Source organism: Mastigoproctus giganteus, chromosome 9 (genome assembly GCF_048544385.1).
Source record: "Mastigoproctus giganteus isolate SK-2022 chromosome 9, ASM4854438v1, whole genome shotgun sequence".
NCBI classification, from domain to species: Eukaryota; Metazoa; Arthropoda; class Arachnida; order Uropygi; family Thelyphonidae; genus Mastigoproctus; species Mastigoproctus giganteus.
The window spans coordinates 56,592,778-56,605,956 of record NC_143583.1 but is presented as its reverse complement, the minus strand read 5'-3'; the positions used below and the strand labels follow the sequence as shown (position 1 = coordinate 56,605,956).

General features: G+C 41.0%; 1 long non-coding RNA gene across 1 annotated transcript in view; it reads left to right on the top strand.

Moving 5' to 3' along the window:
* LOC150080261 (uncharacterized) overlaps positions 1 to 12,558 on the top strand; it is a 48,254-nt gene extending 35,696 nt beyond the window's left edge. The window contains exon 3 of the long non-coding RNA XR_016547400.1: positions 12,332 to 12,558. This is a non-coding gene — a long non-coding RNA (uncharacterized LOC150080261). The remainder of the gene's footprint in view (positions 1 to 12,331) is intronic.
* The last annotated feature ends 621 nt before the right edge of the window (positions 12,559 to 13,179 follow it).

The following is a 13,179-nucleotide window of genomic DNA, read 5'->3' as shown; positions in this document are numbered from 1 at the left end:
GACATGACGGGTCCATGGATTCAGGTTTTTTCACAAAATTCTGAGCCTTCCATCAACGTGATGCACCAGGAACTTCGACTCGTCAGAACAAGCAACTGTTTTCCAATCCTCGATAGTCCAGTGCTGTTGTTGCTGTGCCCACTGGAGGCCTGCTCTCTTGTTCTGCATTGATAACAAAGGTACGCGATGTGGCCGTCGGCTGTTGTTGCCCATTCGCGACAAAGTGCGACTAGTCGTCCGTTGCGATATTTTTTTTTGCGCACCAAGGTTGTATTCTGACGTGATATGCAACATTGTCGCCCGTCTGTTTGCTTGCACAATTCTAGCCACCCTCCTCTAACCTCTCTAATGAACAAGTGATTTTCTTCCACAGGAGTGCCGTTGAGAGGCACTCCTGTGAAAGATACACCCTTGAAACTGTGGTGCGTGAGAAGTTCAGAAGAACTGCTGTTTCAGAGATGCTTTGTCCAGCATGTCTTGCACCTACTATCATGCCATGTTCGAAGTCCGTTAGATCACTCCTTTTCCCCTTCTTGCAACGGTTTTTACGCTTAACTGATACTAGAAAGGTTGTTCTGCTGCATTTATACCCACAACTGTGGTCATGTGACTTGCAGCGTTGTGGGACAAACCATTTGTGTGCACAGCAGGGGTGTACCTAATAAAGGACACCACAGTGTAGTTATATTATTGAAATAACTATCAAATAACATATTTTTTAAATATTCGATATACAGAGTGTCTCAAAAATACACGCCATAACTTCAGAAATGAGATCCTCATATGTAGACAATAAAATATTTTATATCAACATAGTTCCGGAAATGCTTGGTTCCCGAGTTATTAACCGGAATGTCTTATCTCACGCAGGTGATTTCCTTTATCACAAGATATTGACAGAATCTGGTAGTTTTCCATTCCGACCAGGTACTCAAATCAGGAGCAAGCGGATATGCAATTTATGTACGGTTTGGCGGACGGCAGTGCACTGGAGGCTCGTCATTTGTACCACGAAAGGTTCCCAGAATGAAGATTTTTAGACAAGAAAACGTTTGAAGGTATCCATCGCCGCCTTTGTGAATATGGGACCTTTACACCTCGTGCTGCCCACAGAGGACGACCAAGATCTAAGACTCCTGAAGTAGAAAAGGAGATTTTGGATGTTGTGCGTGCCACTCCTGGAATCAGCACACGCAGATACAATGCAACTGGCTGTTCAACGTTCGACTATTTGCAGAGTGTTGCGAGAACACCAACTGTATCCTTTCCATCTGCAACGGGTACAAGCCTTGTCACCACCAGCAGATTACCTTGCGCGAGTCGTGTTCTGCCAGTGGTATTCAGGCAGAAGGTGGACATTTTGAACAATTACTATAAAGTGATGTGAACAGTTAAGTATCATAGAGAGACCTTCAAAACTTGGAAACCAAGCATTTCCGGAACTATGTTGATATAAACTATTTTTATTGTCTACATATGAGGAACTCATTCCTGAAGTTATGCCGTGTATTTTTGAGACACCCTGTATATATTTACAGAGCGAGCATGGTATATAAGAGGCAGAAATTTGAGTAGAGGTGCCACAAAAGAAAAAAATGACTCAGAGGTGCCGTTATTAAAAAAAACTGTCGAAAACCACTGGTCTAAAAAGGCACCAATGGGTTCCCCCCATCTCCGCGTTGCATTGTACGTGTAAGGTAATTCTCTGTCAAGGCCAGAAGGTTAAAGTGTGTGGGTTGGTAGTTGTGTAGTTTTATATTCTTTTGTTCATCTGGCTATTTAGCCGTTGTGCCCCAGACGCGGCCCACCGTTGCTCGCACTAAGCCCCGTGAATTCAGACCAGGTGCCCAGTAGCTTTATATTTTACTCTTCCAGGCCCTTCCAGCTAGTTTCCTGAGATTTCAGTGACTGGCCTTTAAAGAAAAGATAACGGGGAGGGGAGAAGAAATAGGGTTAGACGAGTTAATTAAAAATTGTGTTAAATAAATTTTTGAGTTTGGGGTATAATTGATCTGGGTTGGTTTGCACGCTAGTCATGAAAAGTTTTAAGAGAGAGCAGGTAAGAGCCTGAAGGCTGGGGGAAACGGACAGAAATGTGGGGTCAATAGAGAAGGCTACCCCAAGGTGACAGTGGCCCAGTGCCATGCCTCCCCAGAGGGAAGGAGGGAGCAGCGGGAGAGGAGCTAAGAGCCCGTCACCTGCCCCCACCAGGGGGAAAGGGGAAGAAAGGATCATGCAAGGGGGCATGATTCGGAGAGCCAAGATCAACTTGAAGAGCAAAGCTGTGATGAGTCTCCTTTTAGGAGTTCCCTTCTAATAAATGTCACTCATGGGAACGTTGTCCCATCTTCCACTTTGTCCTAGTTATGGTCTCAGTCTGTATTCTCACTTCGGGCGCATGTGCCGTCCAATTGTCACTTACAAAGTGAAGGGTTCGTTCAGTGAGTCAGATCCGCTTTTGGTTGTCACTCTTGGGACTGATGTCTTGTCCTTTGCGGTGAGAATGATGTAGTGATTGGTTGGTTTACACTTTGTCCTTACGTCCTACATCTGCCAGGGTGTGCGTTTTACTTGCTTCAGGTTGTCCAGGGAGTGAAGTTATATCTAAGGCGGATACAGCAGGTTAGGGTCGGTAGGTGGCGGTGGACAGGTGGCATCACTTTGCTCATTAGAGAGAGGAACGCAATAGGACAATAGGAGTCCTCTGGGTGTAGCGGCTTGGATGGATTTTTTTAATATGAGCTTAATGCTGGCCACCTTACAGTTCATTGGGAAGCAGCAACAGTGGAGTCACAAGTTATATACTGATACGTTGTTGCATATGCACCACGGGTTTAAGTTCCTGCACATGAAACATCCCCCACACCATATAACCGCCTTCACCGGCCTGCCCTTTTGATATAATACATGTTGGATGAAGAGCCTCGTGTTGTTGATGCCAAATCCGTACACGACCATCCACGGTGTGGAACAAATAACGTGATTCATCTTTCCAGCATACCTTCTTCCAGTCATCTAATGTCCAACCGGCATGCTCTTTGCACCAGCCGAGTCTTTTACGCCGACAAATCTTGGTTAGGAGACGATGCCGTTGGGGTCATCCGCTGGTATAGTCTATATCTGCGAGCGTGCAACGCATTGTCATGCCAGATATTGTTCCCGGTTGGCCCATGTTCTATTGGGTAGTCAACTGTTCAACAGTAAAGCGCCTGTTCGCGTCGTCGGACCCGGTGCTTACCTCTAATATCATCCTTTCGCTGAACTTTGCAGTTTTGCCATCTGGTCGTTGTTTGACCATTTTTAGGCCAGTCCTAGTAGACTTTAACTAACGCGGCTCTCGAACAAACCACCAGGTTAGCCGTTTGGGAAATCGAGGCATCTGCTCATCGAGCACCGGCAATCTGTCCTTTATCAAAGTCTGATAAATCCTTCTTTTTACTATCACGCTCGAAATTTTACTACCTATTGAACCACGGACACCTTATCTATGCTACGTAAGAGGACTAACTGAGCACTCTCGTACCTCACATGGTCAACGGGTCGCATTCAGTTTTCATTGAGGTGGACATAATTCAGTGATCACTCAGTGTAGATTCAGAAGCACGTTTGGAGTGTACTCTGCCGCCTTCTCGACAATTTCTGGCTCTATCTTAGTTTGCTCATGTCTATCCCCAGTGTTGTTCTGTTTCGGATTTTGTTGGCTGCAGTTTGGAGTTCTAGAAGAGGGAATGGTTCCTCTGTCCGGTCCGATTCATAGGTGTCGTTAGCATTGCATAGAAGGTATGTTCTAGGGTGTCTTGGCCATCTAACGTTTGGAAGGTGGCGTTAAGGATACTGTTTATTGCTTTTTCCGCTACCTACTCATTGCAGTGGAGGCATTCCTGGCTTCCTGGTACTATTCCTGATGATTCTCAACCTCTTGGAGGGGAAAAATGTCTTCTTCTGGAGGACAGTACATGAAGATTACGTAAGTCTCCCAGGGTGAGATAATATGCGCGCAGGTGGCCCATGTGGAATACTGATGAGATATCTTCATAACCGTCAGTTTGGGGTTGCACACAACGACGGCTGTTCAGGGCGTCTCACTTTCCACTTGGACGATCTTGTAGTTCAGTGGGTATCCACGGTTGGTATCGGCATGGCTCCTGGAGGAGCAGTATATCATAGTTGTCCTCCTCCACCCTTTGCCGTGTCTTGGCAGCTACAGCTTTAGTTCGTTGAGAATTTAGTTGCAGAAATTTGATATACGCGGTATTGTGTTTTTTAGGCAATGTCCCCATATTCCATTTTTTTATTGTTGGGCAGGCACGTTTTTCCTTTAGATATAAGCGGCACTTATTATCTCGAAGTGAGTGGGAGTGAGGAAGTTGGTGACACTTGCAGTTAGCACAAGCCCGCTAACTGCAAGTTAGCGGGCTTGTGCTAACTGCAAGTGTGCTAACTTTTTGTACACCCTTGTTTGTATGATCATGGCTTGCCAAGCCTCAGGTGCCAGTTCGATGACCAAGTTTGTTGAACTTCCATATTTACTCTTGGTTTGATATTTTGGTGTGATCAGTTTCAACCTGTCTCCGTCGAGAGCACTGGCTGTAAAGTTCTATAGATCTCCTCGCAGATGGTAAATGGGAGTCAATTCTTTGTCGACAAAAAAAAAACAACAATAGAGGAGGCCCTTTTTCCTGGGCAGGTCAGCAGTGAAACCAAGCGCGTAGGGATCTCAGTGTTGTTTAATAATTAAGATGACGTCTTTGGTTTCTGTTTCGATATTGACTCCATCGTTAAGCGTTTTGCGTATTGATTTTATTCTTGCGTTCCTGAAGTCTCCAGTAAGGGAATCTATGACTGTCTTCTTTACCTCTTCACTGGTTTTGTGTGCTTTAGGGTTTGTTGGCTTGAGCACCACTAGATGTGGTTTTGGTAAAAGTGTTTTCCTATGTGTAGTGGTGATTTGGGCATTGGTAGTGTTATGAGTATTCCTCAGAGCTAGTGAGAAAGATGGGACAGGCTGTGGCATTTCAATGCCGCCATCGGCCTGGAGGGTTTCCAATGTCGCAACAGCCTTTTGGTGTTGGACATGCGTATCCATCAGTATGGTCTCTAGCTTTGTCGACTGGAGGATAATTTCTGCGTGAGGCATTGTTGAAATCCTACTGCAGTTGTCTCTCAGTATGGTCTTCAATTTAGCTCTAATAATCATGCTTTGTTCTGGCTCTGTGCTCTTTGCGATGGTGGGATCAAGAACAGGTGTCTTATCGCTTGTTTTGGATCTTCCATCGCTCGGTGTTGCTCACGTGTTTCGTTAGTCTGATGGTGCTGTGGGTTTCTCTGTCCGATTTAGAGACTACTAGTTTCTTATTTTTCCCTCTTGGTGATATGTCCTGGTTGCTGGTCTTCAGAGTCCTCCATCTTCATATCGAGATAGCGTTCCTCCCCGGTACAAGTCGGGATGTCTTTCGTATGGCTTTCAGTGCCATTTGTGATCTCAGAAATGTCATAGTTGCTTTCCATTATGACAGATCCGGATAAACGGGAATATTCGGACCAGCGGGATGACAACTGTTGGGTGAGTAGCAAACTTCAAGAGATGACGAAAGATAACGATCACAAGTTCGTGGATAATTATAACGCCGAGTTATAATTAGTTGAAATTTTATAATTAGTTGAGGAGGGAAACAGTCAACAGTGGAAATAGCCCTAGAGGGGTTGGGCTACTTTCTGAGGGGTTTCTAAATGTGCTGAGAACGTTAGCGAGGTCGATTTGACGAGAAAACTGACAAGGGAAAAGTTGAAACACTACCATGATCACTCAGGGGGAATCCAGCCCCAGTGAAAATACAGAATTCAGATGTGGTGACCCGAAAAGGGGTGAGGCCGCGTTCTCTGATGTTAAGACAATGGCGCGGTCGAAGACTTCTGAGGACTTCCTTGAGGACATATCTTTGGTAGAGCGTCCATTGTCCTTAGCACTGAATAAAATAACGCGCAGAATTCTGCTTTTGTACCCAGAATAAACAAAAATAAATCACACCAAGGTGATCCAACTTGTTAGTGAGACACTAAGGGCGCAGTGAACCGAGAAAGTTTGGGATAGTGTGGCTTGACAATAGATTAGCATGTGGCGCTTGCCCTAAAATACTTTATAGTCTATACTACTACTGCACGCCATCAAGCACCTCTCATATTTCGAAGTTATACTTTATAACTGGTTGTCACTATTGCAACACTAGGGTATCTGCCCGCCCACCGATGAGAAGCCAATAAGCTTCGAAATGGTGCTATCGGGAAAAGAGACTTGATAGTGCGCTCGTTAAAACGAATGGGTAGCAACGGTCTTCACTATTCGGAAAGCGTTGCTTGTTCGGGGGATTTATGAGTGGTTTACTGGAGGGAGTGAGGGTGAGAAGCAACTGTCCCTTCCTCTTTTGGCGCAATTTCTTCTTCTTTCTCTCCTACTGTCATTTTCCTTACCTTTTTTGCTTTCCTAAGTCTAATACGGACAGTACATGAATGGATAATACCAGTTTCGACCCGAGCTACGGGCGAACTGAGACGCTGACGGTTTAGGGAAGCATGATTTTTGGGGGGTTCGAAGGTTTAAGAGAGTGCATAAGCTTCGTGGAAGGGGGCGGGGGAACGAAAGATTTAGAGAAAGACGTTGTGGCTGTTTTCTGTCCCTTTCTTCCTCCATACTGCAGTAAACAGTCGAAAATGCGTCAAGCACGTGGCATTCATTTGGCACTCGATAAAATATGATATTTGCTATTAATAACAAAAAAATTATTCTCAAATTTTTCTTTTATATTTTTAAATAGCTTTGATGTAACTTGTTGTTATGTTGATATTAAAATAAACAATAGCCAGGGAGTACTTATAAATAGCAGAGAAGGAATAACTGAAATAGCAGAAGAAATAGCAAGCGAATGCTGCCAGCAGTGGGGAACATGGATCGGAAATTAGTAACATATACGACATATCCTATTAGGTAGAACATGCGTTGAAGAAAATGAACAATGAGAAAACCCCGGGGAAGATGAAATTACTGTAGAGTTCTTAATATTGGGAGGAAGAGACATAACCCAAAAACTGGCAAGGCTCTTCACAAAGTGCATTAGAAAAGGTGTGCCGTCTAAGCAGTGGAATAATGCAATCATAGATTTGCTGCATAAGAAAGGAGATAAATCAGAAATTGGAAATTATAGACCAATTAGCTTTTTTTCCCCACATTTACAAGTTGTTCACAAGGGTCATTAATAACAGATTAGAAAGAATGTCTGATGAGAATCAACCGAAAGAGCAAGCTGTCTTTAGGACAGGATTCTCAACTATGGATCACCTTCACGTAATATCACAGCTAATGGAGAAAGCAAATGAATATAAAACACCATTATGCCTGGCATTTGTGGATTATGAAAAGGCATTTGACTCTATACAGCATAAGGCAATGTTTCGGGCACTGGGAGTACAAGGCATAGATACTCCATATATTATGATTTTGAAGAAAATATATGAGAACACTACCTCCTTTATTAGACTAGACAAAGACAGTAGGAAACTTAAAATTGAGAAAGGAATTCGACAAGGAGACACAATATCTCCGAAGCTGTTTACTGCTGCTCTTGAGGAAACTTTCAGAGGATTAGACTGGTCGCAGAAAGGAGTCAATGTGAACAGAGAGTACCTAAACCATTTACGATTTGCAGATGACATTGTGGTCATAAGCCACGATCTCAAAGAATTGGAGGAAAATCTTAATCAGTTATGCAGAGTTAGTAAAGATTTCGGACTAAAGATGAATATGGCTAAAACAAAAGTAATGAATATGCCACAGAAAGGGACATAATGATTGAAGGAGCAGTAATTGAAATGGTGGAGTCATATACTTATCTGGGACAAGTCATTAGCTGTAATAATGATAAATGGATGGAAGTAAAGAGAAGAATAAATTTTGGATTGACAGCATTCAGGAAATATAGTCACATACTGAAGAGCAATATCCCAGTTTGCCTTAAAACGCAAAATAATAAACCAATGTATACTCCCCACCATGACTTATGGAAGTGAAACTTGGGCATTCACGAAAAGAATGGAAGAGAAGCTGAGAACTACACAGCGAAGAATGGAACGAATTTTATTAGGAATCAGACTGTTAGATAAGAACAGAAACACGTGGATTAGGCAGCAAACTCAAGTAAAGGACATTCTTATCAAAAGTAAAGAACTAAAATGGTCATAGGCAGGACATATAGCTCGAAGACATGATGACAGATGGAATAAGAATATAACAGACTGGTTCCCAAGAGGAGCTAAAAGAAAACCTAGAAGACAACAACGGAGATGGACAGGTGAAATTCACGAGTCCGTGGGTAGTAAATGGATGGCCATTGGACAAAACAGAAGGAACTGGAAAGTTGCTGGAGTGGACTTCATGCTGCAGTGGATTGAAAATGGCTGATCATGATGATGATGTTGTAATGTAATGTAAAATCAATTAAATATGTGAAATGTCAGTCTGTCTCGAAATCCTTTCACTTCCAGATGGGATATCGATTTGAAATTGAGAATAAATATTCATGATTGGCTACAATCCTACGTGCATTCTAATTCTTTCACATGAGCTGCTGAAATTTAATTATACAAACCATTATTTTTATATAAATTAAAAGCAAGCGTAACTGCAACCCGCTACTCATACTTTGAAAAATATCCTTATAAAAAATTGATTCCTTTGTAAAATTTTTATTTTAATATTTTAAATGACAATTAAAACATTTAAAAAATTGTGGCTGTCTTTTTTTCTGTTTATTTTTGTCTTTTTAACTTTTCTCCAGAAAAAATAAAGATATTAACTGAATAAAACACCTTAAACGTGTTTCTATCTAGAAGGGACGCAGCAATGCCCCCGCCTGGGAAGCCAATATACCTGAGGCCGGCCCTCGATAACACTGTCTTATCCTATACCATTTTTCAAACAGCGGCGTCTGGGTGGTGGTATCCACCGCGAATAAGTAACAGTAGTCTTCTCCACTGGCCAAGCTTTATTTATTCGAGGTAGTTCGATATCATGGCAACTCGTTGTGAATGTTTCCACAATATCAGATATATTTAAGACGATGTCGATTTAAATGCTTTGTTAGATGGCTACCAATTAAACTGATGCTATCGCACTGATATATTTATTGATATAAGAAAGCAAGCTGTTCTGCAGCTGCCAAAAATTATAATAAAAATAATAATCTATTATTATCTCTCACCAAAAAAGGGTCTTTTGAACATCCAATTTGAACTTTACTAGATTATCTGCCTCAACCGCTTGTGGCATGCATTTCATTTCAATGGCCTTCAATAAGCTGCCCAAATGTAAACTTCACGAGATCCGCCTTCTATAGGTTCCCGAAAATTTTGTATTTAGGCTTCGTGGTTCTCACTCCTCTACCAGTGATCCTATACCTTCCTTTTTCATTTTACTGATTCAATTCAGGGCCTTCAGTAACTCTGTAAGATATCTGGTCGTCAAGCTTTGTAGTTCAATTTTTAAGTCGTTGTCACCTTTTAAATTGTTCTTCCTTGAACCGTTGGGATCTTTACTAATCTGGTTTTCCTTCTCTGAACCATTTCTTTTGCAAAGGGATTCTTTGCTATAGATTATGTTAAGGTTGCTTTCTCTATTTGCGAAGGTCCTAATATCGTCGACAGGTACCACATGCCTTCGTAACTATCTATATACACTGCATAGAATATTTCATGTCTGTCTGAATGATAATTCCCCAAATCTCTTTTATTCTTGGCCATTTTAATTGTCCTGCCTTTAGTTTGCTTTAACTCCTGGATTTCTGTTCTCTAGGTGCAAAACCTTACGTGTAGAAGCATCGGGTTTCACTTATCATTTTTCTGATGATTTCTCATCTAAGTCCTTTTCAAGCAAAATGGGCTTGTTCTTGTCGTTACCCACTCATCCTTCTTTCCTTTACATCGTCAGAAAACTTTGGAAACTTTCCTTGCTCTCTCTCTCTCTTATCAAAGTCATTCAAAAACAGGAGTGGGTCCAGCACTCTTCGCTGAGGGACTAGCCACAGAATTCCACTCTGAGATAGTTCCATTTTCGACTACTCTCTCTCTGTCCTTTTCGCGCATTTGCAGAAATCCTTAAGTGATATTGTAAGTAATGAAAATGGTTGTTTTAGTAATGTAATGGGTGAGACAGTCTTAAACATGTCAGTATTACTCCAGGTATAAATGATCAATACTTACATGGTCGTGCTCTCTCTCTCTCTCACGACCAGTCAGTGGAATGAACATTACTGAAAATAACCTTCCAAAACTTAATACTAGTAACGAAATATGATGTAAAAAAGCAGGCTTATACATCACTAGGGGAAGGAACCCTACTCCATTTGCCCACCCTTTCTAATTGGCTAATTCTTTAAATGTATTCAGACTACAATTTAAACAACACCAGATAAAGTTTGTTACACCGATTGATGGAACAAATGTTTTCACATTTATCCTGCAACAACCCTTTTCGTCCCCTTTTCGTTAATCACAATTTCTATTGAAAATATTTACCTCTTAGCAGCTTTTTTATAGGTGCCATCGCAGTGCTAAACGTTAAGTGCTGTGGAATTGTCTTGCGGATATTATTCACTTTCAAATCTATATTCATTAAACTTAGTATCTTCTGTTTATAGAACTAAACTGCCTGGTGGAAACGTTGTGAAAAACTGCGATTGTTAGGGGAATTTAACAAAGGAATTGCAATAATGAACGAAGATTGGTAAATTGAGAACTCCTCCTCAAATTAATGTTCTTCGTAACAATACGAGTTACAGTGTAGAAAAATAAAGAGAAATAATTAAATTAAAGTCCATGTTATTATTATCTTTCGATACATTAAAATAATTTTCTTCCTTTGTGATATTTATTCAGCCAATGGGAATGGGTTCCCCAAGTGATGGTTTCCAACCTTCGTTTCCTCCCTACCTCCCTCATCTTTTGGAGGACACCTTCTTCCTTCCTTCCCACTTTAACTTGCTCCTTTTTAGCAATCGCCCACCCTTTCTCTCTTTCTTTCTTCCTATTTTTTTTTTTTTTTTTGTTTCTATCAGGAAGTTCAGGCGACCCTGGTAGAGACTAGTCAGAAACAATGGACTGCCTGGCTACATCCCAGTGGTGGTGGCGGACAACGTAGGGTCTCACTAGGCGCACTGCTGCCGAAAGCCAGAAGAACAACCGCCATAACAACACACTACGCACCCTTCGGGCATTTTCAGAGTTCTGTTTACTTCATGAGTACAAATGGCGTAGTTGTGGGAAATCACCGGTGGCTGGCACTCGTCCCTAAACATCATGCCATTATGTAATAACAGAAGCTCATACCCTGACGCCTGGAAGAATGCAGACATTAGATTGATATTCAAGAACCCTGAGAAGTCACCCCACCTGCCTAGATTACATTGCCCAATCGCCCTGCTCTCGTGTCTTCCTTCCACTATATTGCGTATACTATTACTATTGCTATTAAAGGGTATGACTGCCTCTAGGGGGGCTCATCAGTGATAATGTTTACATTTTCTGTGAGAAGATTCGTTAACAAACGGTGCAGCACCACAACGCGTTAAACGTATCGTTTAACGTTCATATTTGAGATAAATTCATAAAACTCCTGCACTGTATATTCCCTCAAAACTAGTGATGCATCTATGTGACAAGGTATACCAAACGGATTCAACACTAATAATGGCTACAGTCATTTATAAATTGCTTCTCCTTTTATAGTCTATTGAAGTTTAAATGTAGCTTAGTGATGGGATATCTACAACCGGCAGGTATGTGCATATTCCTCCCACGTGTTATTGACAGCTTGGATTCACCGCACATTTCGTGATTTGAGCTTCTTCTCAACGCAGGTTCAAGATGCGGTGGATCATCATCCTGCAATAAAATGACTTATTTTTTGCAAGATGGAACTCCATCATACTTTCTTCTGTTATTGGTTTTTAAGCACATTAACGACTTAGACCTTATTGTGCCATTGTGTATTATATCTATAGAAATGTGCGTTCGTGAGCCCATTTGCATGTTGTGCAGGCTGAAAAACTGGAAATAACTCACTAGGAAAAAAAACCTCCCTCCTTTTGAGATCAGCTAACTGTAGCCCGGAAACCACAACATTGCTCTATTAGTAAATCAGTTGCTTTGGGTTACATATGATCATATGATCGGATAATCATGTGATTTCTTGGCATTTTGTTAATGCTAATACTAAAATGAATTGTTTAATTTCATATATATTGTTCTATTTCTTTTTTATAAAATCTTTTTCTTTTTTTTTTAGCCTTATTTGCGGATGCTGCTTCCCTTTGCCAATTTCCTGGGTGTGATGTAAATGCTGTCTTCATCGAGGGTCCTCCGCTCTGTGAACGCGACGGCACTTGCCGACAGTAGAAATGAATATGCGATGTGTCAGATATATATATATGACGCATAATATTTTTTTGGAAATACCACAGAAAATGTTGCATTATATTTAGATCTATGGACTGAATAAAATATATTTTTCAACACGATTAGTCTAATTGAAAGTACACGTTTCCAGTGGCGTCTCGTGACTCTGATGCATGGAGGTGCTGCTTCTTCAAGTTCCATTAAAATGCCTTGGTTATAAGACATGTAGTCATAGAGAGTAATAATAATAATAAGCAAGTTAAGTATACTACAAAACATTAACTGTTCACTTACCATTAACAGACTTCGGAAATCTTGAAATTTTATTTAAAAATAAAATCCATTCTTCGGTTTTTATTTGTTGAAAATAGATTAATAACTTTTACATTTAAGTTTGGTGTACTATTCAAATCGGCACTGCTGGCTCCGCAGTTCCTTTGACTCGTTTTTTCACCGTTGAAAATTGGGTATTGGCAACCTGCCAACTGAACCACTGAGAGCAAAATGTGGAACTGTCTAGCTCACAGTTCCGTCTCTGGTTAAACTACTTCAAAATTAAACGATTTTGTGTTTTTATTCGTTTACTATTGAAATGATTATTAGAAATTGTTGTTTTCCCATGAACCTAAGGCCTTAGGCAATGGTTGGGCCTGGATATCCCAGGCTATGTCTAATACTTATATTAGATAAAGAAATTATTTATTTATTGATTTATTTAATTTTTTTATTATTATTGGG